The following is a 27,157-nucleotide window of genomic DNA, read 5'->3' as shown; positions in this document are numbered from 1 at the left end:
AACTCCAAATCAGAATTTAAGTTTATCCTCTTTCTTTAATGTCACATAAGGGCAATGGGCCAGATACTAATGTTGGCAATTCAAATATTTTTAAATAAACTTTCTTCGGTTGATTTTCTTCTCTATTAGGATGGACTGTTGTATCTACAGTGCCAACTGAAGACAACATTTTACATTCTTGGCCCTTCTGTACTAATACATCTGCTTTAAATGATACCTGCGATCCAGTTTGCTGTCTTTCTTTTTTTAGGGAAATCATATTATTCAGTTATTTCAAACTGTGAATTTATTTTCTCCAGAGATACAGTATTCAGGCTGTTACTTTATATTGGAAGAGGGCTAAAGGACTTATTCTCTGACTTTAAGTAGAGGAGAAGTTATGAGTTGGAGTGATGAGAGCCCCAGGCATCATGGAATCACTAGATAGCACTCCAGTTTGCTGATTCTTCTCTGGTCAGGATCTCAGCCTTAAAAACAGTATGTAGCAGCTTCATAAATATTAAACCCTATCTGGCAATTAACAAGTCCTGGTAGGAAGGGTGATTTGAGAAAGGGGAATTACTGCTGAAGGACTTCGGCTCCTCTCACATGAGGATATTGAGCTACCCTGAGGTTTGTTTATGGACTTCAGTATCAAGAAATGGCCAGGGCTGTTGACGTGATATTGTAATCTGAAGGTACAAGTGACAATGGTCTCAAGGCAACAGAGTAAAAGAAAATGTTCCTTTAAAGAAAGATTCCTTCAGTCTATCAAGCTTGGCCTGTTGAGAGATCGAGGCAGTCCTCAGTCACTTTAAGGTTTTCTGGTATTTGTGTCTTCTTATTGTTGTTAATTTGGGGAACATGAGGTAACAGCAATTTCAAGGGCAATATCTTGGACCTTGACATTTCCCAGGGGTGTATGATTTTTTTCAATGACTTGCCTGAAGCCATGGCAGTGGATAAAGATTTGTGATAGCCTCAGAAACTAAAATCAACTTAATTTTCTTAAAAATTCTTTATGAGCAAAGATTACTCACCGAATTCCAAAATTGTAAACCTGGAAAGGAAGCAATGATACAGTCCCTTAAACCTCCCATTTTCAGCATGAGGAAACTGAAGGTTGAAAAGGTCACATTACTGATTTATTAGTAGAAGCAGAACCATAACCTAATTTTTGAGCCATAGTCAAGTATTTTATTTTCAAATCTGCTCTGTAACTTAACTTCCTCATGGAATCAACTTTCTGATAAGTGTTTATGAAATTAAGAAGTAGTTTATAATCAAAATGTATGTTCTTATACCAAGAACATAATCATGTCACCTTCTTCTCTGTAGGAAGACAATATAATCTCTTACATTTCTCAAAGCTTGGTACAATTTGGTAATATGGATAGATAAGCAAAGGCTAACACCAAATATTCTAATGCCAAATCAATAAGGGAATCATTTTCAGAAAAAAAGTTTTGTTTAATTTTTAATGTTTGTGTGATTTTTCTTTCTTAACTCTGTAAAAAGTACTTGTCATTACAAAAAAAGATAAATAATGAGTAACATGAGGAAAATACCTTGAATTTAATATCAATAGACATATACACACTTTTTAGAGAAAATACAATTACCTTTATAAGTGTCAGGCTCAAAATCTTATGGTTCTAAAGAGAATGTGTTATTTCTAATTTTGCAATTTCTCAATTCCTAATTTCTGGAATCATCTGGGAACTTAAATAGCTATAGAATTTCAGACTCTTCGAGAATTTAGATTCATACTCATGTAACCATATGTGACAAAATCTGCTAGTTGCATAATAATTATCCATTCATTCCTTTTCCTTTGGAAAGACCCTATTAATCAGCATGGCCCATTACTGCTTAGAATGAAAGTTTCATTTTCTGCTCCCATTGCAGCCAAGTGTCCATTTTAGATAGGTCAATGAAAATGAGATTTAAGAGAGATTATTTCTTCATTCATCAAATATGTGAGCCACCCAGCCCTAGAATCCAATTTTGACGCTTGTCGTCTGGGTCCAAGATGATACTAATTACCAAAATACTTCTTGTAGGAAGAAGCAGATGGCGCACTCAAGGGGATAATTTTTTTAATGTAACGAATGGAACAAAAGAATTATTGCAGAGGTGAGGTCAAGGTGAAAGGAACCAAAGAGGACATGATGAAGCACCCAGATCCAGTAAGAATAGAAAGTCATTACCTCTCCTTTGCTTGACATGACAAATAATAATAAAAAAAAGACACATAATACCAGAACCTGATAAGAAGCAAGAGCTATGATCACAGCAGAAGGGTCACTCAACAACATCTGAAATTATAAGGAGAAGGATATAGCTACTGCCAAGACCTAGCAGGAGGATAAAAGGGGAGGATACTTGGGCTACTTTTTCTATTCAAACAACAATTTCATAGCTACTGCCAAGGCCTAGCAGGAAGATAAAAGGGGAAAATACTCTGGCTACTTTTTCCATTCAAACAGCAATCTCCCTCCTCCTCTCCCTCCTCTGTCTAGAAATCCCCAGTGTCTCTTGTTTCCATCTTTATATTTATGTGTATGCATGTTTAGCTCCCGCTTGCAAGTAAGGAAAAACATCCATTGGGTATTATGCTCACCACCTGGGGGATAGGATCATTTGTATCCCAAACTTCAGTGTCACACAATATACCTACAAACCTGCACGTATACCCTTTAATCTATAATAAAAGTTGAAATTGTTAAAAAATGAAGTGAATCACACATTTTTTGGGTTCCCCAGTGCATGTAAAAGTTACACTATATTTAGTCCATTAAGCATGTAATAACACTATGTCTAAAATACAATGCACTTAACTTTAATTAAAAATACTGTATTGCTAAAAAAAAAAAAAAAGAGAACAATTTCCTGCCAGCATCTCCAATTAACTGGATCCACCTAAAATCTAGAGGGGGAAGGAGCTGGTTTGAAGCAGTGTGTAGAGAGATATACCTTCCTGGGCAAGGAGCAGGAAAAAAACGGAAGAAAAGATCTAATGAACAAGCAAAATAATCAAGAGAGTCACTATTATTAATGGATTCTTTTCAGGCAGCTGAATGCAATTCGAACTGACATATCCTAACTGGCACAGTGGGATAAACACAATGCTAAACGTATGGTCAAATTGTTGAGAGGGCAAAGGAATCAGTTATTCACTCTGCCAATTTGTGTTGGAGAATGTTCTAGAGAGAAACAATATATAAAAACTTGATACTGAAAGGAGAAAAATAACCTGATCAGAAAGACAATCAGGTGATTATTAATAAATAACTTAGTTTGCCTTGAACATAGCATTATTATAATAAAGGACTGTTTAGAAAGGGGCAGCATCACAGGCTTTGTGGCCGAAAAGGTATGTTGAAATTAGAGTTTAATGAATTTTCTATTTTTTTGTTAGTATTAAGGGGAATGAATAAGAGGGTAGAGAGACCAGACACTATGAGATATTGTGATAATGTAGGATGTAGTAAGCATGATCTCCAGCAAATGGAGCATTCTGATTCCTGAAAATATGTAAAATTAAACTTATTTTATTTATTTTTATATTCATGCATATAGTGTAGTTTCTGTCACATGGTAGGTACCTAAATTATAATTGGAACAGGTATGAGTCCACGTTTTGTGGGGTATGTATATAAGTTAGGAAAATATGTTTAGAAAAACAGAATACAAATTATGAAAACATTAGATATCTGGCTTTAGAGGAGGTTATGCAATTAAGTGGCCTGAAGTTTAAGCCTCATTAGCTTCACAGTAAATCTGCCTCTGCTCCGGATTAAATAAATGGACACTGTCACATGCATAGGCAAGTAGAATAGAAGTAAATTATATAATAGATAAAAAATACTGTTTAAGCAAAAGAAGCATCTGATACTTTCATTATTAGGGTAGAGGGAGGGGTAAGAAATAATTTTTGAAATGTTAGGTAAATGGTAGGCTGTTACATACTTCAATTATTCCAAAAATATTTATGAATGTATGTAATGTACCAGGCATTGAGCTAGAGCATACAGAGGGAAAAGATATAGTCAATAATTTATGAATATCACATAAGAATGAGAGAAACAAGTAACTATAGGTTACATGCTGTGGTTGATAAATGAAAATGGTGCTAGAATGATACAGAGAAGGATTATCTACATTAGTCTTGGTTCTTTATGGTTGAAAGCATGACATAATATTAAATGGGAGATGTAAGCCAGAGCACTATCATTAGGGAACTTATGTGCTCACATTTTTGTTTTGAAAAAATCTCTAGCTGCACAAGAGAGGATAGATCAATGATAGTATAAATGGGGAAACTACTGCAGCAAATGGTTATGGGTGGTGTAGTTAAAGATTAATATACATAACTAAAATATGAAAAATGGGTATTGCCGAAAGGGAGAAAATTTTAGTGGAATCAACAGAACTTAATGTAGTTTTGTTGTGTTTTGTTTCTAAATATATTTTTTAAATTTTAAATTTTTAATTTTTGTGGGTCCATAGTAGATATATATATTTATGGTGTACAAGAGATATTTTGATACAGGCATATAATGCATAATAATCACATTAGGGTAAATGGGATATCTGTAACCTCAAACATTTATTCTTTATTTGTATTGCAAGCAATCCTCTTTTAGTTATTTTAAAATGTATAATAAACCATAGTTGACTGTAGTTACTCTGTTGTGCTATCAAATACTAGATCTTATTCTATCTAACTACATTTTTGTACTCATTACTACCCTCTTCCTCCCCACTATCTACTACTCTTCCTAGCCTCTAGTAATCATCATTCTACTCTCTATACCCATGAGTTCAATTTTTTAAATTTTTCCAACCTTAAATAAGTAAGAACCTGCAAAATTTGTCTTTCTGTGCCTGGTTTACTTCCCTTAACATAATGACTTTCGGTTCCATCCATGTTGTGGCAAATGACAGGAGCTCATTATTTGTTATGGCTGACTAATACTCTACTGTGTATAGGCACCACATTTTTTTATCCTCTGTTGATGGACACAGATTGCTTCCAAATCTTTGCTATTGTGAATAGTGCTACAAAAAAAAAAAAAAACAGGAAAAATGCAGATATGTCTTCAATATACTGATTTCCTTTTTGGGAGGGGGGTTGTATACCCAGCAGTAGAATTGCTGGACTCTATGGTATCTCTATTTTTAGTCTTTTGAGGAACCTCCAAACTATTCTCCCTAGTGGCTGTACTAATTTACATTCACAGCAAAAGTGTACTAGGCTTCTCATTTGACAGAATTTAATTTTGGATTAAACAGTTATATGACTGGAAGAGAAACATGAAGGAATACTGTATTAGTCCATTTTCACACTGCTGATAAAGACATAACCAAGACTGGGTAATTTATACAAGAAAAAGGTTTATTGGACTTACAGTTCCACATGGCTGGGGAGGCCTCACAATCATGGCGGAAGGCAAGTAGGAGCAAGTCACATCTTACATGGATGGCAGCAGGCAAAGAGGGAGCTTGTGCAGAAAAACTCCCATTTTTAAAACCATCAGATCTCACGAGACTTACGCACCATCAAGAGAACAGCATGGGAAAGACCTGCCCATGATTCAATCACCTTCCACCAGCTCCCTTTCACAGCATTAGGGAATTATAGGAGCTACAAGATGAGATTTAGGTGGGGACACAGAGCCAAACAATATCATTCTGCCCTTGGTCCCTCCCATATTTCATACCTTCACATTTCAAAACTGATCACGCCTTCCCAACAGCGCCCCCAAAGTCTTAACTCATTTCAGCATTAACTCAAAAGTCCAAAGTCGAAAGTCTCATCCAAGACAAGGCAAGTCCCTCCTGCCTATGAGCCTGTAAAATCAAAAGCAAGTTAATTACTCCCTAGATACAATGGGCGTAGAGTCATTGGGTAAATGCAGCCATTCCAAATGGGAAATTGGCCAAAAAAAGGGGGCTACAGACCCCATGCAAGTCCAAAATTCAGTGGGGCAGTCAAATCTTAAAGCTCCAAAATGATCTCCTTTGACTCCATGTCTCAAATCCAGGTCACACTGATGCAAGAGGTGGGTTCCTATGGTCTTGGGCAGATCCACCCCCATGGCTTTGCAGGGTACAGCTTCTCTCCAGGCTGCTTTCATGGGCTGGCATTGAGTGTTTGCAGCTGTTCCAGGTACACAGTGCAAGCTGTCAGTGGATCTACCATTCAGGAGTCTGGAGGACAGTGGCCCTCTTCTCACTGTTCCACTAGTTGGTGCCCCAGTAAGGACTCTGTATGGGGGCTCCCGCCCCACATTTTCCTTCTGCACTGTCCTAGCAGAGGTTCTCCATGAGGACCCCACCCCTACAGCAAACTTCTGCATGGACATCCAGGCATTTCCATACATCCTCTGGAATCTAGCTGGAGGTTCCCAAATCTCAGTTCTTGATTTCTGTGCACTTGCAGGCTCAACACCATGTTTATGCTGCCAAGATTGAGGCTTACACCCTCTGAATCCATGGCCAGAGCTTGACATTGGCCCCTTTCAGCGATGACTGGAGTGGCTGGGACACAGGGCACCAAGTCCCTAGGCTGCTCACACAACGGGATCCCTGAGCCCAGCCCATGAAACCACTTTTTCTTCCTAGGCCTCTGGGCCTGTGATGGGAGGGGCTGCCATGAAGACCTCTAACATTCCCTGGGGACATTTTCCTCATTGTCTTGGGATTAACATTTGGCTCCTCATAACTTATGCAATTTCTGCAGCTGGCTTGAGTTTCTCCTTAGAAAATTGGATTTTCTTTTCTATTGCATTTTCAGGCTGCAAATTTTCTGAACTTTTATGCTGTTTCTCTTTTAAAACTGAATGCCTTTAACAGCACCCAAGTGACTTTTTCAACGTTTTGCTGCTTAGAAGTTTCTTCTACTAGATACCCTAAATCATCTCTCTCAAGTTCAAAGTTCCACAAATCTCTAGGGAAGAAGCAAAAGGCTGCCAGTCTCCTTGGTAAAACATAGCAAAAGTCACTTTTACTCCAGTTTCCAACAAGTTCTTCATCTCCATCTGTGACAACCTCAGCCTGGATTTCATTGTCCATATCACTATCAACATTTTGTTAAAAGCTTCAATAAGTCTCTGGGAAGTTACAAACTTTCCCACATTTTCCTGTATTCTTCTGGGTCTTCCAAACTGTTCCAACCTCTTCCTGTTACTCAGTTCCCAAATAGCTTCCACATATTTGGGTATATTTATAGAAGCACCCTACTCTACTGGTACCGATGTGCTGTATTAGTCGGTTTTCACACTGCTGATAAAGACATACCTGAGACTGGGTAATTAATAAAGGAAAAAGGGTTTATTGGACTTACAGTCCCACATGACTGCAGAGGCCTCACAATCATGGTGGAAGGCAAGGAGGAGCAAATCACATCTTATGTGGATGGCAGCAGGCAAAGAGGGTTTGTGCTGAGAAACTTCTGTTTTTAAAACAATTATATCTCATGACACCCATTCACTATCACAAGAAAAGCACTAGAAAGACCTAACCCCATCATTCAGTCATCTCCCACCAGGTCCCTTCCACAACATATGGGAATTATAGGAGCTACACGATGACATTTAGGTGGAGACACAGAGCCAAGCCATATCAAATACCAAGTGGGTACTCTGTTTTTATGATTGACTGGGTGTTTTATGGTGCTTTTAAATGAAGTACAGAATGTAGAATGAAGATAAGATTGTGGATAAATATTAATGAGTTTGAGTTGAGATATATATGCTGTATCTGATCTTCCTGTAAGATATTAGATTAAAGATAATCAGTAGGCAATCAAATATATGAATGTGCAGCTCATCAGCAAGGTGTCAGTCCAAGATAGAGATTTGGGTAATGGTTCTACACATGGCAGTTGTACCTATGAGCATGAGAGAGATCACTGAGCAAAAGAAAGATTACCCTCGGCTATAAGTAAGAAAATCTGATAACAATGGCTTAAACATAACAATGTTGATTTGTTTTTACAATAAAGTTTAGAGTGATTCATTCCAGAGTTTGTTTGACAACACTAATCAACAAAGTCTCCAGTAATCCAGTGTTTCAATTTATCTGGCTCTGTAACAAAATTATTACGAAATGTATTGGTATAAATCAAAAATTTATTATGTTCAGATTGTGAAGGCAAGATATTTGGATAGTCACAGTGGGGACAATTTTTCTCTACTCCACAAAGTTGGGGAAGTTAACTGAAGGATTCAAAGGCTGGGGTCTGGATTCACATAAATGTGATTTGGATTTCATCTAAACATCTCTTGATGTTCTTTCATGTGTGCTTTGTCACAGCATGGCAGCCCAGTCCCAGGACTAAAAGAAACCCAGAAGCTTTCTTTCCCTTTGTGGCCTACCCTCCAAAGTCTTGCAGTGTCACTTGTGCCACACTTTATTCATCAAGGCCATCAAAAAATTTGACCCCAGTTCCAGTGGCAAGGAAATCATTTTGCCTCTTTAGGGGGAGTAACAATTGTCACAGGCAATAGGTTCTGGAACAGTATTTGAAATCTGAAATCTTGCTGTATCCTTTTTGAAAAATACAATTTTTTATAGCCTGGATTCTTCCAATGTAATCATTTATCATCTGTATGGTGTGATCCTTATCCCCATTGTGCAAAGTTTCCTCTTTGCTACAGGTATTAGGATCCAGAAAGGATGTAGCTAGGGCTCTCCTAAAAAAGTTCCCAGAAGTCTACACAGAAAAGATGCATTTATATCCCACTGGCCACAAGGTAGTCATATCTTCAAATCTAGCTTCAGGAAAAGTGGGGAAATGTGTTATTCTGGGTGACCATTTTCAATAGCTAAAAAGTAAAATATATGGAAAGATAATCAATTAGCAATCTCTAGAATAAATCTCGAGTGTAAAATTAATAACTATATGAAAGTTGCTTTGCTACCACATATAATTTCAAAAAAATGCTACACTTTCAAGATAGTTACATTCAAAAATAGCTTTAGCTTTTATTTTGATAAGAAATCAATTCTTTACAGATATATAGCTTCTATTATAATGTGTAGACTCATGAAAATTATGATATTCATTATTTTAAAACAAATTATTCTTCAGAATGTGAAATTTACTGTCTGTTAACTTGACTTCCCTGCTTCAGAATCCTGCTTATTTGGTTTGTTTGACGTTGAGTCAAATCAGTATCAAAGTGAGGATTGTTGACAGCAGCATAGGTCAATTTTGAAAAATCAATTTGAAATGAATAGATTAAAGAAAGAAGTTTACTGTCAAACATTTTTTACTCAGGCTTAGCATTGTCATCATTGATTCCAATGAGAACTAAAAGCACTATGCTCTTTTCCATATAAAACAATTAAATTGCAGATTTTTGAACATTCAAAAAAGGTATAATATAATGGAATAATAAAACAGACTCACATCCCCCAGCATTGAAAATGATGGACAAGATCATACTGAGACACATGGCTGACTCTGTTTTCACTTCTACACTCTTATTCTATTTGTGTCCCTAGGAACCCTATTTCCTTAAGCTGTTAATATGGAACACTACAAAATAGAAACTGAAGTTACACATTTTTGATATTGCAGGATTTCCTTTTTTTTTTTTGGAACCTAATTAAACTTTTTTTTCTGTCTGTGTTATCTTTATTTTATTTTATTTTATTATTTTTATTTTATTTTATTATTATTATACTTTAAGTTTTAGGGTACATGTGCACAATGTGCAGGTTAGTTACATATGTATACATGTGCCCTGCTGGTGTGCTGCACCCATTAACTCGTCATTTAGCATTAGGTATATCTCCTAATGCTATCCCTCCCCCCTCCCCTCACCCCACAACAGTCCCCAGAGTGTGATGTTCCCCTTCCTGTGTCCATGTGTTCTCATTGTTCAGTTCCCACCTATGAGTGAGAATATGCGGTGTTTGGTTTATTGTTCTTGCGATAGTTTACTGAGAATGATGATTTCCAATTTCATCCATGTCCCTACAAAGGACATGAACTCATCATTTTTTATGGCTGCATAGTATTCCATGATGTATATGTGCCACATTTTCTTAAACCAGTCTATCATTGTTGGACATTTGGGTTGGTTCCAAGTCTTTGCTATTGTGAATAGTGCCGCAATACACATACGTGTGCATGTGTCTTTATAGCAGCATGATTTATAGTCCTTTGGGTATATACCCAGTAATGGGATGGCTGGGTCAAATGGTATTTCTAGTTCTAGATCCCTGAGGAATCGCCACACTGACTTCCACAATGGTTGAACTAGTTTACAGTCCCACCAACAGTGTAAAACTGTTCCTATTTCTCCACATCCTCTCCAGCACCTGTTGTTTCCTGAGTTTTTAATGATTGCCATTCTAACTGGTGTGAGATGGTATCTCATTGTGGTTTTGATTTGCATTTCTCTGATGGCCAGTGATGGTGAGCATTTTTTCATGTGTTTTTTGGCTGCATAAATGCCTTCTTTTGACAAGTGTCTGTTCATGTGCTTTGCCCACTTTTTGATGGGGTTGCACGATTTCATAGAACTTTGAAGATGTCAATAAATATAATAAATATGCAATAAAAGGTGCATTCTTCAATATTTTCCAAACCTCTTTGTTCGCAGAATGTCTCTCACACACAGCATCTCGAAAGAAATAAATGTATCTTGATTTCTATGCCTTTGGGAATGAGAAAGATGTTTTCCCTATCCTTGCCTCTCTCTGTTCTAGTTATAAGTGTAATCCCAATCACATGTAGTTATATTGATACTTATAAGATAATCATTCATGTACGAAATGTACTAAATAACAGGTGCTTGATAAGTGTTGGAAATATACAAATTTATCTTCAGCCTCTATCAGGGAACTCACTAAGTGTATGGTAGGCACATAAACACAGATAATTATATATAATAAAGATAATTTTATGACAGAAGAATATGCAGGGATCTATGAGGTCACAGAAGAATGGCACTTTGCTGAAAACAGGAACAGGTTGAGGAAAAGACATTGAAGGCTTCCTGGAGGAGCTCTTGAGCTTACTGATTGGCAGGATAGAGGGTGGAAGTGATGAGGGAAAATATTTTAGATATCAAGAACTAAGTTATTTTAGATATCAAGAGAAAGAATCATGAAGTTGTAAAACGTCATGTGTCAGACACATAATCTAAGCAATTATTTATCTAATTGCTTAGATTATTATCCTTAGGAAAGGATAGAAACCAAAGCTGAAGTTGTGTCATGGAGGAGATTGGATATAATTTCAAAGAGCCAGAACTTCATCCTGGCATGTGGGTCATTGAAGAAATTCAGCAGTGATGAGGTTTGACACTGGAATTAGGCTTTGGGAAGATATCTTAGCTCACAGAATCATTGAAATGTCTAGAAAAACAGGCTCGAGATTAAATTTACTGGAGAAATACTCTGAGCAACACCACAAACTGGGCTGACAGTTTGTGATACTGATACTAATCAACTCAAGACTGCAAAAGAACAGCCTGAAATTGAAAGCCGTGCTGCTTTCTGTCACAACCTGTTACAGCAAAACAGACACTTCACTTCTAACTTCAGAACTGAAAACTTGATGTATATTTGATTGATGAAATCTAGATAATATGTCTGCATACTAGCTGCAAAGGTGACTAGGAAGTAGTAGTTTTCTATCTTTTAAAGGAAAAACTTACAATGTGAGATATAATCTAAAGGATACAAAATAAAATTATTCAATTTTGATGATGACAGGGAAGGATGGAAACTATAAAAGGGATACAAAAAATTACAGCTAGATAGGAGGAATAGGTTCTAGGGTTCTATAGTACTGTAAGGTGACTATGGCTAATAATTTATAATATATTTTCTAATAGCTAAAAAGGAGATGATCGTAACCAAAAGCAATGATAAATGTTTTAGTGATGGATATGCTAAATATCCTGATTTAATCATTACATATCACATACATGTATCAAAATATATCACAGTGTATCACATAAATATATATAATTATTTCAAGTCAATTAAAAGTAAAATAGAAAATATGACTATTTAAAAAGCTGCAAGTGGAAGATGCTACAACAAAGAAAAACAATTACCTAGGCAAGAAAAGTTGATGACCAGAACTAGCACAGTGAGTGTCAGGATATGAAGAAGGGAAAAAGTCAAGAAGTAGTTAAGATGTAAAATAGTCAGTAGGTTATGAATGACACATGTTAGAATATATGCCTGACTTTTCATTTTAAAATTCCAAGGGATAGTAGACCTTTTACAAAAATAAGAAATAGGAAAGAATGCAGCCTATGTGAGGCATATTGAAAACGAAAGAACACAAATACAATAGTATTTTTAGAACGTAATAGCTCTTGTATTTAACATAATGATATTAATAAAATTATATTATCTGTGACTGTCCAATAAAATGTCTATCTAACATTATATAAAATAAGTTTATCTTACATAAACTACATAAACTTACATAAAAATAAGTTTATGTAAGATAAACTTATTTTATATAATGTATAAACTATATAAAAATAAGTTTTGACACATACAAGTTCGATACTTAGTAGAGCATTCAGGGATAAGAGAATACATTGAAATTCAAAAACATATTAGTGGAAGTTAAAACTTTAAAAATAAATGCACAATCCTGATGAATGTGAAGTGACTTATAATAATCAAAACTACCATAAATTAAAAAATTATAGGACCTATTGTTATATGTATATAGTTAAGCCAATCACCAGGTCAGAAGGACATGTCGGCTCATAGGCTGATTTAGCAGAAATTTTGTCCTTGAATCAATGCAAATTTATTGCCTTACATTTCTGGAGGTCAGAGGTTAAAAATGGTTCTCACTAGGCTGAAAGCTAGGTGTCAGTACTGCTGTGTTCCTTCTGGAGCCTTTAGGGCAGAATTGGTTCCTTGACTTTTCCAGTTTTCAGATGCTGCTCCATTTCTTGACACCTGCTGTCTTCTTATAAATCAGCAGAGCAGCATCTTTAGGTCTGTAGACTTTGATTCTTCTGACTCCTTCTTCCACTCATAAAAACTATGATGATTACATTGTGATAATAACATTCGACCTAATGACCTAATACTTACATTCTAACAATAACATTCTAATTATTCAGAACAATCTCCTTATTTTGAGGTCACCTGATTAGCATTTTAAATTACATATACAATAGTAATTCCCCTTGCCATAGTCATACAACATATTTACAGGTTCCAGGAATGAGCACGTGGACATCTTTGGGGATTCAGGGACATTGTTCTGCCTATCACAGATGGTAAAGGTTTAAATCTTTCAATAGTACCCTACTTTTTGGTTTGCTGCTTTAGTCTTTTCATTTCTTCTGTGACCACATGCTTGCACTGAAATCTCTCCCTGCTTGAATTATACAGAGAGGTTTCTGTGTTCCTGACTGAGTACTAACTGAAATAAGGGATTGAGCCCTGGGTTTATCTGGCCAACAACCCAAACTTACAAGTAGAGAAAAGAGTTGGGACAAAGTCCTTGTGAGATGATGTGGTGTGTTCAAAGACATGCATGAAAGGGGGTGGAGGAGGATGGCACAGGGCAGATGAAAGCACAGGGAAGGACTTTGGATTTACTCTGAATGAGACAGAAAGCCATTGGAGGGTTTTGGTCACATGAGTGACTTCAATTGAAAGTGCATAGATTGAAAATTTTTTTTAAATAATTGCTTAGATTATATGGAGATTAAACTACAGTTGTAGACGTGTTTTAAACTTCACAGTTCCTCCCCATTTTTATAACACACTTACAGCATGTAACTGTACTTACTCTAACCTCAACAGCTTTTTCCACCCTCATTAGCATCAAAATTCTTTTAATATTTTATATGATTTGATTTTGTAAATGTTCTTCTGGCTATTAAATGGCATTAAAATTGAAAGCACAATATGTCTTGTGCCTATCATGTACCTTTTCTTTTCCATATATGTGCAGCTAAGTTAAGTGCTAAAAGACACCCTTAAGTTATTATTCTGTCTTGCTCCTCTTTCACTCTCTAAAGACGTGAATAAAAATAAAAATACAACACATACGTAACACCCTCAAGAAAGGCAGTGATTAGCATCTGTAAGCTTCTCAAGTGTTAAGATTCTTAGCATAAAGTTAGGGTGATTAATTCACCTTAAACATAGAAAATGTTTATATGTTTTTAAAAATTTTTTTTTTCTAATATCTCTTATCTGAGATAAGATTTTTGTCACCAAAATTTTAGAATTTTCTTCTTCCAAAAATATATTGCTTACTTGGTAATTAAAATTAACTTTCATGGAAAAATGTTTAATAAGCTCAGATTTATATTAGAATAGGAAACGAATGCTCACTTGAAAATAAATTTATTAGACAGTTACATGTTATCCATTTATTATCTCTCCTACTCCATTTTATATAAAGCATTGTATAGAAATTCAGTTTAATAACTATATCCTAATATTTTGGTCTTCTTTACAAGGCTGTTGCAAAAATCCATTCATTTTCACACTGTATTTGAAAATGAAAAATTAAAATTAAATATAAATTGAGTCAATTTTAATATGATGATACTGATGCAACAATAATAGATATCAAAACATGTGAAAGGTTATAATTGTATTGAAAATGTCCTATATTGTTAACATTAATTTTATAACAGTACTTAACATATATTTGCCACCCTATATTGAGAATGAGTTCCAAAGAGTTACTTATAGATTTCCCCCATAAGACCCATAAAGTCAGGAAAAGGTCAACATAGTAAGTCCCATCTTTTCTGGAAGGGCAAACCATAAGAACTACTTTTCTCAAAGGAAAAATAAACTTGCCTCTAGAATTCAGTATGTTGATATGCTAGCTCCCGTCAGTCTATGCCCTCATCTTACAAACTCAATTTGAGGTCAGCTATTGGACTTGAGCAAAAATAACTATTTGCACTGCACAACACACTTCTTAACTGTAGATTTTTGTAAGCTTTGAATTAATAGCTAAATCTATACTAAATCAACTGTCTTAATAATATAAATGATACATTATGCAACAAGATGTAACAGAGTATATTTAAAACTTTTCAACAAAGGACATCAATTAGCTCATTTTCCTCATATGTAATATAGGCATGGAGGCATTCTAGTTAATATAATTCTTGCAGCAGCACTTAATATGTAAATATAAATATTCTTTTACATATATGAGATTTCATAAAAATCACTATCAGTTTTCACTCAATATGGAAAAAAATCACAATTTCTCATTTATGTTTTATCTCAGTTGCATTTAATGATTAAAAGGTTATAAAGAGAAATTTCTTTTCACTCTTTTAAGATCCAGTGCCACATAATTTCATCAGTTATCCCTTCATGGTTAAATGTTTTCTTTGTTTTTTTTCTTTTTTCAGTTATTATTATTACTGTTGTTGCTGTTGGTTTTTGCCTAGAATTTTTAGCCTGGGCTCATGAACAATTCCATCTTAAATGGCAAAAAATGTCTATTTAATCACATATAAAACACATCAATGTTTTCATAGAATAAATATAAAGCAGTAATTTTTTTTCTAATCCAAATTGTGCCTATTTTATTATATTTAGTCCAACATCATATAAGACTTCTTAAGAAGGAAGTGTTTTAAAGTGCATTTTAAAGTATATTTGAAGTAATACAAAGAAAATGAGAGTATCTGAATAAAATTAAGCAATATTGGGGGAGTTTTGAAAAATAAAAGTCATCAGCTTAATATACAAGCATTCCTATTACTTGTAGTGCCTATAGAAGCTTATGCTTTAATGTTTTCTAAATGGCTGTTGCAAATTTTTAAATTGCTGTTACTTGTATACCTGGCAAATTGAAGCAGCACAACACAGGTGCAGTATTTAGTGTAAGGCAAGAAAGGCCCTTTCATAAACCTTAAGGAATTTTGTCTGGATAGAAAGTGGAGTTCCTGTGGTTAAGAGTATGTGGCCACCCTGAGGCCATACTCCCCCTCTAAACCACTGCCTCGGCTAGAAAGCCAAGCCTCACTGTTCAAACAGCACTGAGTCTTCATCCAAAGCCTACAAGTGTCTCTACAGCAGGTCCTTGCTAATAAGAGTGGATCATTGATCCAGTACCAGTCATACTCCTAAAGTCTAAAAGATGGCCAATGGGCATCTCTTGTTGCTGAGGGCTTGAATGTAAACCGATCAGGAAAATTCAGTGTGGGATATCCAAACACTTTGCCTGGAGCCTTTAAGATGCTGGAGATGAATGAGTCTATAGATTCTAAAATTCAATTATATTTCTCAGCCTCCTCTTAACATTAGGAAACTTAAAATGACAATGCAGGTGGGAGTGGCTGTGAAGTATCATTGACAGGAAAGAAAACACTTGCAGAAAAATCAAATTTGGGACCCAGACATTCCTTTCATTTTTAGGGGTATACTTAGTGTGGAACATAACCAAATCAGAACTTTAGGTTTGTCTCTTATTGTTGTTTTAACGTTAATTAAATGAGAGAGTTCTTCTACTACCTCAGTATAAATGTACTGTCTCAGAAAGGTCTTGTTTTCCTTGTTTCATTATGTTATTTTAGATATAAATAAATCTTTTAGAGGCAACAAAGAGTCTCAGTTTGGTAATGTGTAGTTTTGAATATGTTAGTTAATTTGTTAATCTTCACACTTTTCCCTATCCCTCCATATTAAGCAAAAAGTATCTGACATTCCAATGACTATTTTTAATTTTTATTTTAGTTTAAGTGGATACATGTGCAGGTTTGTTACATGAGTGTATTGTGTGATGCATATATTGGGGCCCAATTAATCCCATCACCCATATGAATTTTAGAATAGTTATTTTTTTTTCTAATTTTATGAAAAATGATGTTGATAGTGTGACGGGAACAATGTTGGATTTGTACATTTCCTTGGGCAGTGTGGCCATTTTAACAATATTGATTTGATTCTTCCAAATCCATGACCTAGAATGTTTCTCCATTTGTTTGTGCCATTTATAATTTATTTCAGCAGTGTTTTGTAACTATCCTTGTGGAGGTCATTCACCTTCCTGGTTAGACGTATTCTTAGGTACTTTATTTTATTTTATTTTATTTTATTTATTTATTTATTTATTTATTTATTTATTTATTTTGAGATGGAGTCTTGCTCTGTTGCCTAGGCTGGAGTGCAGCGGCTCAATGTCGGCTCACTGCAAGCTCCGCCTCCCAGGTTCATGCCATTCTCCTGCCTCAGCCTCCTGAGTACCTGGGACCACAGGCCCCTACCATCATGCTCGGCTAATTTTTTGTGTTTTTAGTAGAGATGGGGTTTCACCGTGTTAACCACGATGGTCTGGATCTCCTGACCTCGTGATCCACCCGCCTCGGCCTCCCAAAGTGCTGGGATTACAGGTGTGAGCCACCATGCCCGGCCAGGTATTTTATTTCTTGAGGCTATTGTAAATAAGATTGCATTCCTGATTTGGCTCTCACCTTGAACATTATTGGTGTATAGAAATGCTACTGATTTTTGTACATAGGTTTTGTATCCTGAAACTTTATCATTATCAGTTCCAAGAGACTTTTGATGGAATCTTTTAAAGTTTTCTAAGCATAGAATCATATTGTCAGTGAAGAGAGATAGTTGACTTATTTTCCTGTTTGGGTGCCTTTTACTTCTTTCTCTTGCCTGATTGTTTTGGTTGGGACTTCCAGTACTATGTTGAATAGGAGTAATGAGAGTGGCCATTTTCATCTTCTTCCAGCTCTCAAAGGGGATGCTTCCAGTTATTGCCTGTTCAGTATGACGTTGGCTGGGAGTTTGTTATAGTTGGCTATTATTATTCTGAGGTGTGTTCCTTAGATGCCCAGTTTTTTGAAGGTTTTTATCATGAAGGAATTTTGAATTTTATTTATCAAAAGCTTTTTATTCATGTCTATTGAGATGATCATATGGTTTCTGTTTTTAATTCTGTGAATGTGGTAAATAATATTTGGTGATTTATGTATGTTGTGTATATTGTGTGTTGAACCTTGTGTTTGTGTATGTTGAACCTTGCATATCAGGAATGAAGCCTATTTGATTGTGGTGAATTAACTTTTTGATGTGCTGCTGGATTCATTCTGCCAGTATTGTGTTGAGCATTTTTGCATCTATGTTCATCAAGAATATTGGGCTGCAGTTTAATTGTGTCTTTGCCAAATTTTGGTATTAAAGTGATGCTGACATTGTAGAAATAATTTTGAAAGAGTTCTGCTTCCTGTATTTTTTGGAACAATTTTAGTAAAACTAGTACTAGCTCTTTTTTGTATGTTTGGTAAAATTCATCTGTGAATCCATCTGGCCCAGGGCTTTATTTTGGTTAGTACATTTTGTTTTATGACTAATTGAATTTCAAAACTCTGTCTGTTCGTGGTTTTAATTTCTTCCTGTTTCAATCTTTGGAGGTTGGAGGTTGGAGTTTGTGTGTTTCAGGATTTTGTCCACATCCTCTGGATTTTTTAGTTTGTATGCATAGAGGTGTTTATAGTAGTCTCTAAGGGCCTTTTATATTTCTGTGGGATTAGTTGTAATGTCACCCTTGTTATTTCTGATTGTGCTTATTTGGCTTTTCTCCCTTTCTCTTTTGGGTTTATCTAGCTAGCAGTCTGTCAATCTTGTTAGTCCTTTCAAAAAACCAACTTTTTCATTTGTTGATCCTTTTTAGGGATTTCTGGGTCTTAATTTTGTTTGATTCTGCTCTGATTTTAGTTATTTCTTTTCTTCTGCTAGTTTTGGGATTAGTTTGTTCATATTTTTCTAGTTCCTCTAGGTATTTGAGATCTTTCTAATTGCTTGATGTAGGCATTTGGCCCTATAAAGCTGCTTTTGCTGCATCCCAGAAACTTTGGCATGTTGTATCTCTGTTTTAATTTTTTTTTCAAGAATTTTTTTAAATGTCTGCCCTAGTTTCCTTGTTTATCCGAAAGTTATTTATGAGCAAGCTGTTTAATTTTCATGGAACTGTGTGGCTTTGAGAGATTTTCTTGTAATTAATTTCTATTTTTATTCCATGTGGTTCAACAGTATGGTTGGTATAATTTTTATTTTTATATTTTTGAATTTATTGAGACTTGCTCTATCACAAAGCATGTTATCAATCTTGGAGTATGTCCCACATGCCAATTAGAAGACTGTATATTCTGCATTTGATGGGTAGAGTATTCTATAGACATCTATTAGGTCCAATTAATCAAGACCTCAATTTAAGTTCAGCATTTATTTGTTAATTTTCTGTCTTAAAGATCTGTTTAGCACTGTCAGTGGCATGTTGAAATCACCCACTGTTATTGTGTGGTTGTCCAAGTCTTCTCATAGGTCTAAAAGTACTTGTTTTATGAATCTGGGTGCTTCAATTTGTTTTGCATATATATGTAGAATCGTTTAGTTTTCCTGTTGACTTGAATCATTTGTCATTATGTAATGCCCTTCTTTGTCCGTTTTAACTGTTTTTGGTTTAAAGTCTGTTTTACCTCTACTCTTTTTTTCGCTTTCTATTTGCATGGTAGATCTTTCTTCAACTCCTTACTTTGAACCTATGAGTGTCTTTACATATGAGATGGACCTGAAGACAGCAAACATTTGGGTGTGTTTTTGCTTAATCCAACTTGCCACTCTGTTCCTTTTAAGTGGGGCCTGGCTTTGGAAGGCTGAGGGTTTGCCTTATATGAACCCTTTAAGATGTGGTCGGGATACTTGAAAGGTTTACTCAAGCTGGATGAACAAACTATTTGAATTTTTTTCTGCTTGCTTGCCAATAAACATATGATTAATAAATGTTGCATGTGTGGCAGAAAATTTGTTTTGGGACTTGTTTTATCATAATCTGTTGAGCCGTTTATGGGAGAGTAGTTAATTTCCACCTACCTCAAAAATATTTATGAGCCTATAATTAGTTAGTCAGTTTTGAAACACAAGTAAATCTTAGAACATTCAACTATTTCTCCTTCAGATGAAGCATAATGAAAACCAATATGAAGGGATCTGTAGTAAAGACAAGGTTAACTTCGTTAGAGCCTATGAATTTGATAGTGTTATAGAGCATGATTTTAAAAAGTATTTCCATAAAGATGTATTTGAATATGGGGGAAAAAGTTCATCTTTAGTTCCCATTTCCAAGTTAATTTTGAATTTCAAACACTGCCATCTTCTTACGTTTCTCTGTCAGTTAATTTAAGGTTATCTCAGTTTCTTGGTTTCCTCAGAGATCACAATCCAGACTCAGGCCTAACATCAGCTGCCCAAGAACTTTGCCCCATGAGATCAGATATCTAGTGTCACAGCCAAGCACATTAGGGGCTTAGCTTCTTGTAGAGAGGATATTTACCTTGCTCTTCTATGCAAGACAAGCAATCTGTTTACTCCTAGAAGCCTGAGAGAGTAAGGAGGAAAATCCCCAAGGAAAAAAATCATAATCTGGCTACATTACAGTATAGATTCTCTCTTTCAAAATATAGTTTTAAGAAAGAAAACATCCAAATATAGAGTGAAAGATTATATGATATATATCTCTCATATATGTATATCAATTTAATTTTTTGAAAAAAGGGAGACAAATAGAAAATAAGTAAAAAAAGTAAATGGACAGTTTTGAAGATAAAAATTATCCCATATGACAACTGCACATAAAAAAATGCTGATTAGTCTTTAGAAGAACACAAATTAAAATTGCCGTGTATACTACAGTAATCTCATTAGACAGACTAAAAAACAAGGATTATGTGGCAAGTGTAACTATTATATACTGCTAGTGAATGCAAATTGGTGAAAACACTTTGGGAACTAATTTGGCAATATCTACTAAATCTAACTATGTGTGTACCTTATGAGCTAGAAATTCCTCCTTGATATACTCAACAGAATAGTGCACATATACTCACCCAAGATATGCACAAGTCTACACATGGGAGCACGATAATATTAGTCAAAAACTGGATGTAACCCAAACATCATGCAACAAATAACTTTTAGTATTCATAGATAGTAGTGTTCAACAGATAACTTGTAGTATTCATTAAATGAAATACTCTATCACAATAAGAATGCTCAATTTCCTGTTGCCACATGCAAAATCATGGATATATCTCACCATGATAATGTTCAGGAAAAAAATTCAGAAACAAAAAAGTACAATATCATCTATGTAAAGTATGAAAAATTTATAACAGACATATATCTAGTGTTAGAAGTCGATGTAGAATTTACTTTTGGGGGATAGTGACTTGTAAGGGGTTTAACAGAAGCTCCTTTGGTGAAGATAATGTTCATTTCTTGATCTGAACGTCACTTATATAAATGCATTTGTTTTGTGAAAATTCATTTATTTATAATCTATATACTTTTAGATATGTGCAGTAATTCATTAAAAATTTTCATGTTAATAATTCTTATTTTAGTAATTATTTGAAAAAATCTCATGGTTTTATTCTGATTTTTAAAGTGGTAATCACAGAATGTGTGTTCTGAAGCGAATTACAAAATATAAGGATATAGAAAACAATTTTTAAGCACACTTTAAATGAACTTCAAAGATTCATAAAACTATTCTTAAAATCTATTTGTCTACTACCACCAATATTAAAGATCAAATAAGAAAGAAATGCCTTTGTCTTCAACTCTATCAATAAGTATAAAAACCATTAAAATATTTGATGTACCAAACTTGGGTGTTCCTCACAAAATATTTTTCTAGCTGGAATTTACATATCATATCATACGTAAAGTGTTTTACATTGCAATTTATCTGACCTTAGAGAGTTGGAAGTGGTTTATTAAAGAGTTTAATAGGAGCCAGGCATTCTATGATAAAAACAGATACTATCCCTGAACTCATGAAGTCAAGAGTTGCTAGGTGACAATGAACACTAAACAAATTTATAAGTAATATATTTATCTTGGAATATGACTAAAAGTATTATGGAAAAAAAGAGGAAAAGAGAATAGCAGTATCTACTTATTTTTTAAGGCTGAATAATATTCCTTTGAGTTTGTATACGTACACCATATCTTCTTTATCCATTCATCCACTGATCTTTATTGGTTGCCTAATATTTTACACAATCCATAGTTTATTCTGGATTTTAGGCTTTTCTGGATTTTCTTACACACCTGTGCTTTGTTTTATGGAATCTCCAAGGGCTATTTTATAGAAAGAGACAAAAAACCATTTTAGAGTAAAGAGGTTTTGAATATTAATGACACAAGGTTATCAAGATAGCAGCCTGTATGATCTTTTATTATCTTTCTTTCTGCCTAAAATTAAAATGATCTTTAAAGTTTATTTTATCTGAGAAATAGTGAGCATTCATAGATGTTTTTATAAAGCATCTTGGGTGAGTTTGCATATAAAGTATGCTGCTCATTCTGAGTTCATTGTCTGCATGGATTTCTTTGCCAGGGCAATTAAGAAGAGAAATGGTGACAGTAATAGAAATACCATTGATAAAGTCTATGTACTTCAGGCAGAAAGTTATTACTTTAATAAATGAACAAAGGGCCACTGTCTAAAGGAAAGGAAATACAAAGATGTCTGTAGTAAGTAAATTACTTTCAACATTAGGAAACAGCCATAGTGGGATGGGATTTGGGCAATAAGGAAAATAGAATCTGCACATAAAAATTATTAATAAATTGTCACACGAAAAGAATAAGACTCAAAGCAAGATCATATAGCCCTGACTAAGCTAGGGGACTGAGGGTTTGTTGATGGGAACAATAATTACTAATTTTACCAGCATTTCAAAAAATAGGGTTTGTAAGTTAACATCAAACACAATTATTGTATTATTGGTTATAGCTGCATGAACTATAAGGACACTCAATATAATGTCAACCTCCATTGTTTGCTGTAGTTGTTTTTTATAAAGTTACAGGGAGCATTAATTAGCAAATACCTAATCATTGCCTTTAGGTAAAATACTGGGTTATATTTTTGCCAATTAATCAACTAACCAATATATTATTTTATGAGTGTTTCTGCTTAAAGATAACTTATTTAATACATGTTGTTGATTCATTAACACTGAACTTACAGCCAGCAGCACTGTAACTCATACTGGCAGGAAAGTTATCTAACCCACCTGTATTTTCTCTCTAAGGAACATAACAGCTTTCCTGTGCTTAGGAACACTAGGCAGCATTTCAGCACTATGCTTTGGTCCAAGACCATGAAAAACAAAACACTTGTTTTCAGTATGATAGCTGAAGCAAGAAGGTAGTGCATCACTTTGTTGGGCTAAAACTGAAAATATGGTTCTGGGATGACTCAAATTTCTCACCGTTGTGTAAAGGCACACATCTGTGAATGACCTCAGAAGTGTCATAAGCATTGACTTTGGGGTTACAAGTAGATTTTAGCCAGTAGGTGAATTCTATGAATATGGAATCAGCAAATAACTAAGATTGAGTGGTCAATAATATGTGGGCTTAATTCTTACAATATTGTTATTTTAACAATACTGTAATGTTCCTGGGAAAAAGGTATCTGAACAGGATGAATGGAAGTTCAGGATGCATATTTTCGTATGAAACTCCAGAGCACTGATATTTTTGGCCAAATGAGAGCTTACATAGTCCCAGCAACTTATTCTATTAGAAAGTGGGCTTCTTTGGGGCAGGGCCTAATCTGTCTTGATGACAGTGGTGTTGTAAGTCTTAGCACAGTATTTGGCACAATTAAGCCTTCTAAAGACAGTTGTTGAAATAAATATCACCCCTCTCAGTGCCATTTGTGCTTTTATTGTCCACATTTTATTTGTAGTCCCCTTCTATCACTCTTCAGTATTCCTCTTTTCAAAATACCTGCAGTTGAAATAATCCTATCTTGACTTAACAGTTTAAGTTTGTTTTCCTAAACTATATTTTGTTCCTTTTCATCAACTATAATAGATACTACCATGTTGCGGTCATCATTGTCCAAGTTTGCGGTAACTTCTTATCTGTATAGTTCTCACACTGCTAAAAAGATACTACCCGAGACGGGGTAATTTATAAAGAAAAGAAGTTTACTTGACTCACAGCTCTGCATGGCTGGGGAGGCCTCAGGAAACTTACAATCATGGCAGAAGGAGAAGAGGCACATTTTACATGGCATCAGGTGAGACAGCGTGTGCAAGAGAAGGGGAAACTGCCTTATAAAACTATCAGAACTCATGAGAACTCACTGTCATGAGAACAGCATGGGGGAAACTGCCCCCATGTTCTAATCACCTCCCATCTGGTCACTCCCTTGGTATATGAGAATTATGGGGACTACAATTTCAGATGAGATTTGGTAGCAACACAGAGTCAAACCATATCACCGTCCCTCCTCTACTGAGTATCAGGTTGAGTCAGTTTTAGTAGTTTGCATTGCTTCTTCAAGTTGTTAAAGGAAACTTAAGTTCCACAGCAATTAAATAACATCTGTTTACACAGACACACACACACACAGAAATATCCACATACATCACACACAAATTTCTTTCATTAATACAATAATAATTTGGGGTATTTAAAAGGCTGAACATCCTAAATTGCCCCCTGCCCAGGGATCACATAAGTATTTTGAGAAAGCATCAACTACATCCTCCAACTAGCTAGAATGTATTAAATACATACCTGCAAGAATTACGTCTCTTTCTGGTTTTTTTCTTTTTTATTCTTCACTATTATATTATTTATTGCTTATTATTCATAAATGGTTTTATATTCATTGCTGTTGACTCTATAAGGAGTAGAGGCAGTATATTATATGTCACATATATTTTCTCCAGCATCCCAGTTTCATTCTTTCTAAATACAGCCTAAAGTATTTTAGGTTCTGACTCCCATGGTAACCTAGATGCTGGAAATTGTGCTTCATTCCAATGAGTTATAACCTATTCTGAGAACACAGCTAAGGTTACTAAAATGACACAGTAAAGTTGTGAATTTTGTGTATTTTAGGTGTGACAATGTGCACTCAAATAATTTTTCTTGTTGAAAATACTAGAAACTTTCTCGAAAATTACTTGAGCAAACTTTAAAATTTATTGGTAAGATAAAGGAGTAATTTCTTATTTAAGGTGAAGAATGAGCACATATATTTATTTCCTCTACCTCCTGAGAATTCAGCATAAACTATAACAAAAGAAGTTAAAAATAAAGAAGAGCATGGAAGGGGGGGTATTAGTTAAACTAATTTATAAGAAAGTTAAAAAAATGTGAATATTATATTTCTTATTTAAAAATAATGAAAAACTAATAAGTTCATACAAGCCCTGGGATCCTGGGAAATTAATTTTTTCTGAACTCTTTTCTATATAAATGAGTTGACCCAAATCAGCATGACAGTACCATCTTGGTGGCTCAATCTTTTTCGATCCTGTGAAAAAAGTACCATGACAGCCAGTAGAGTGATCTGCTTACCAGCCCATTTTCCTGGAACTGGAGCCAGCCAAGTGTCTAGAATGATCCATAGGAGTGACATCCAGAGCTCCTCAAGACGTTTCTTTGATTCCACATTTGGAGAAAATAGTCAAAGAATTACCTGAAGAGGAGAACTGGGTATCAGGGCCCACCCGGATATTTGTCTGGATGGGATGTCCACCATGTATAACATTGTGAACCCCAGACAGCCCCAGGCAGAAGACAAGCAGTTAAAAATATCTCAAGGAAGGCAATCAAATTATAAGATGCTAAAATGTACATGGTCCAAGGCAATCTAAAGGCAGAACTGGACACATAAAATAATGAGTTTCATAGCTGTGGGCTCATTAATTCACATAATGAAAAACTCAGTATAGACAAGGATATCATTAGTACATATGGCACACTTTGGCAAATTGGGGGAAAATATCTTCTTTGAAGTAATTTAGTAATATTTGTCAGAAGCCTGTAAGATACAGATTTTGCTACAGCATTACACTATCTGCTGTAACTATAGAAATTAACACTTTCTCTTATATCACTTAAATTCATTATTGCTAACAGGAATCTTTGAAGGTTGTATCACACTATATCTCAAGTACCTGTGGTAGTACATGACACAGAGTTGCCAAAGGTTTTGTTGAATGAAGTATATTAGACCTTAAACAATTTCTGCATCAACAATACAATTGTATTGTTTCTGAACATATTCAATTATATATAGTACACAAAATGTGTACATGATTACATGTTCTATTTTATATATTAGATGTTTAAATTTCTGTATGCTTATAAGCATATACTAAAGTTTATCTTTCCTTTTAACTGGGCAAAGTATTTTATTCACTTAACATAAATATTCACAAAGGAAAGATAGTTAGTGTCCACGTTACACACAGCATATACACACACACGCGCGCACACACACACACACACCCCTTTTCTTGTAATATTCTTTTTGTCGGAAAAATAAAGCTTTTAGAGAGAGAGAGAAAAAACATTTTTACTGAACAAAAATTAATGGAACTTTTTTCTTTGTCCTTGGACCAAAGTTTACTCTTCAAGAAAACATCATTTTGACATCCATCAGTTCTTTGCAAGAAACAAAATTTTGGTTTTACCCAGCTGAGACATGTTAAATGGTGTGCTAAACTAGGCCTTTTAAATTTTCCATGTCCTGCACCAACTTCCTATACTACATTACACCCAGCATCTCATTTACTAGAATTCGTCATTTTGGTTTAGAAGCAAAAACAATTACTTCAGTATAACCAAGAGATTATTACTGGCAAATCAAGAATATTCTGTTTACATCAGAGGCACACACTACTGAGCTGAGTAAATATTATTGTGGCTTCAGGATATAATTACTCTGATTTTAAAAAGATAAGTTTGGCTAGTTTACCTTTACACTGAATTTATACTAGAGAAAAATTAAGTGTTGATCAGAGTATCATTGGATCACTCTTGAAAAGAACACTTAATATCAGATATGACAAGGCAAATTATTTTTTCTTATGCCACTCTGATGATATTTATTTAGTACCTGAATCTAACATTTTGTATAGGTTCGCAGATTTGTTTAAAATACATTGTCAAACACTACTCAAAAAATAATCTATTTAACTCTGAAGATCAATAAACATATGAATTCAAAATATCAAAAATCTTCATTTGTATATCTTTTACAATTCCTGTTATTTTAGAACTGCTACATGGAAAGACTTTTCTGACACTTTTCATCAGAGAAGTTATGCATGAGTTTTTAATGTAAATTTCA

The sequence above is a fragment of the Gorilla gorilla genome, chromosome 2, assembly GCF_029281585.2.
Source record: "Gorilla gorilla gorilla isolate KB3781 chromosome 2, NHGRI_mGorGor1-v2.1_pri, whole genome shotgun sequence".
Classification (NCBI taxonomy): Eukaryota; Metazoa; Chordata; class Mammalia; order Primates; family Hominidae; genus Gorilla; species Gorilla gorilla.
The sequence above is the reverse complement of the archived record's forward strand: the minus strand, read 5'-3'. Positions refer to the sequence as shown.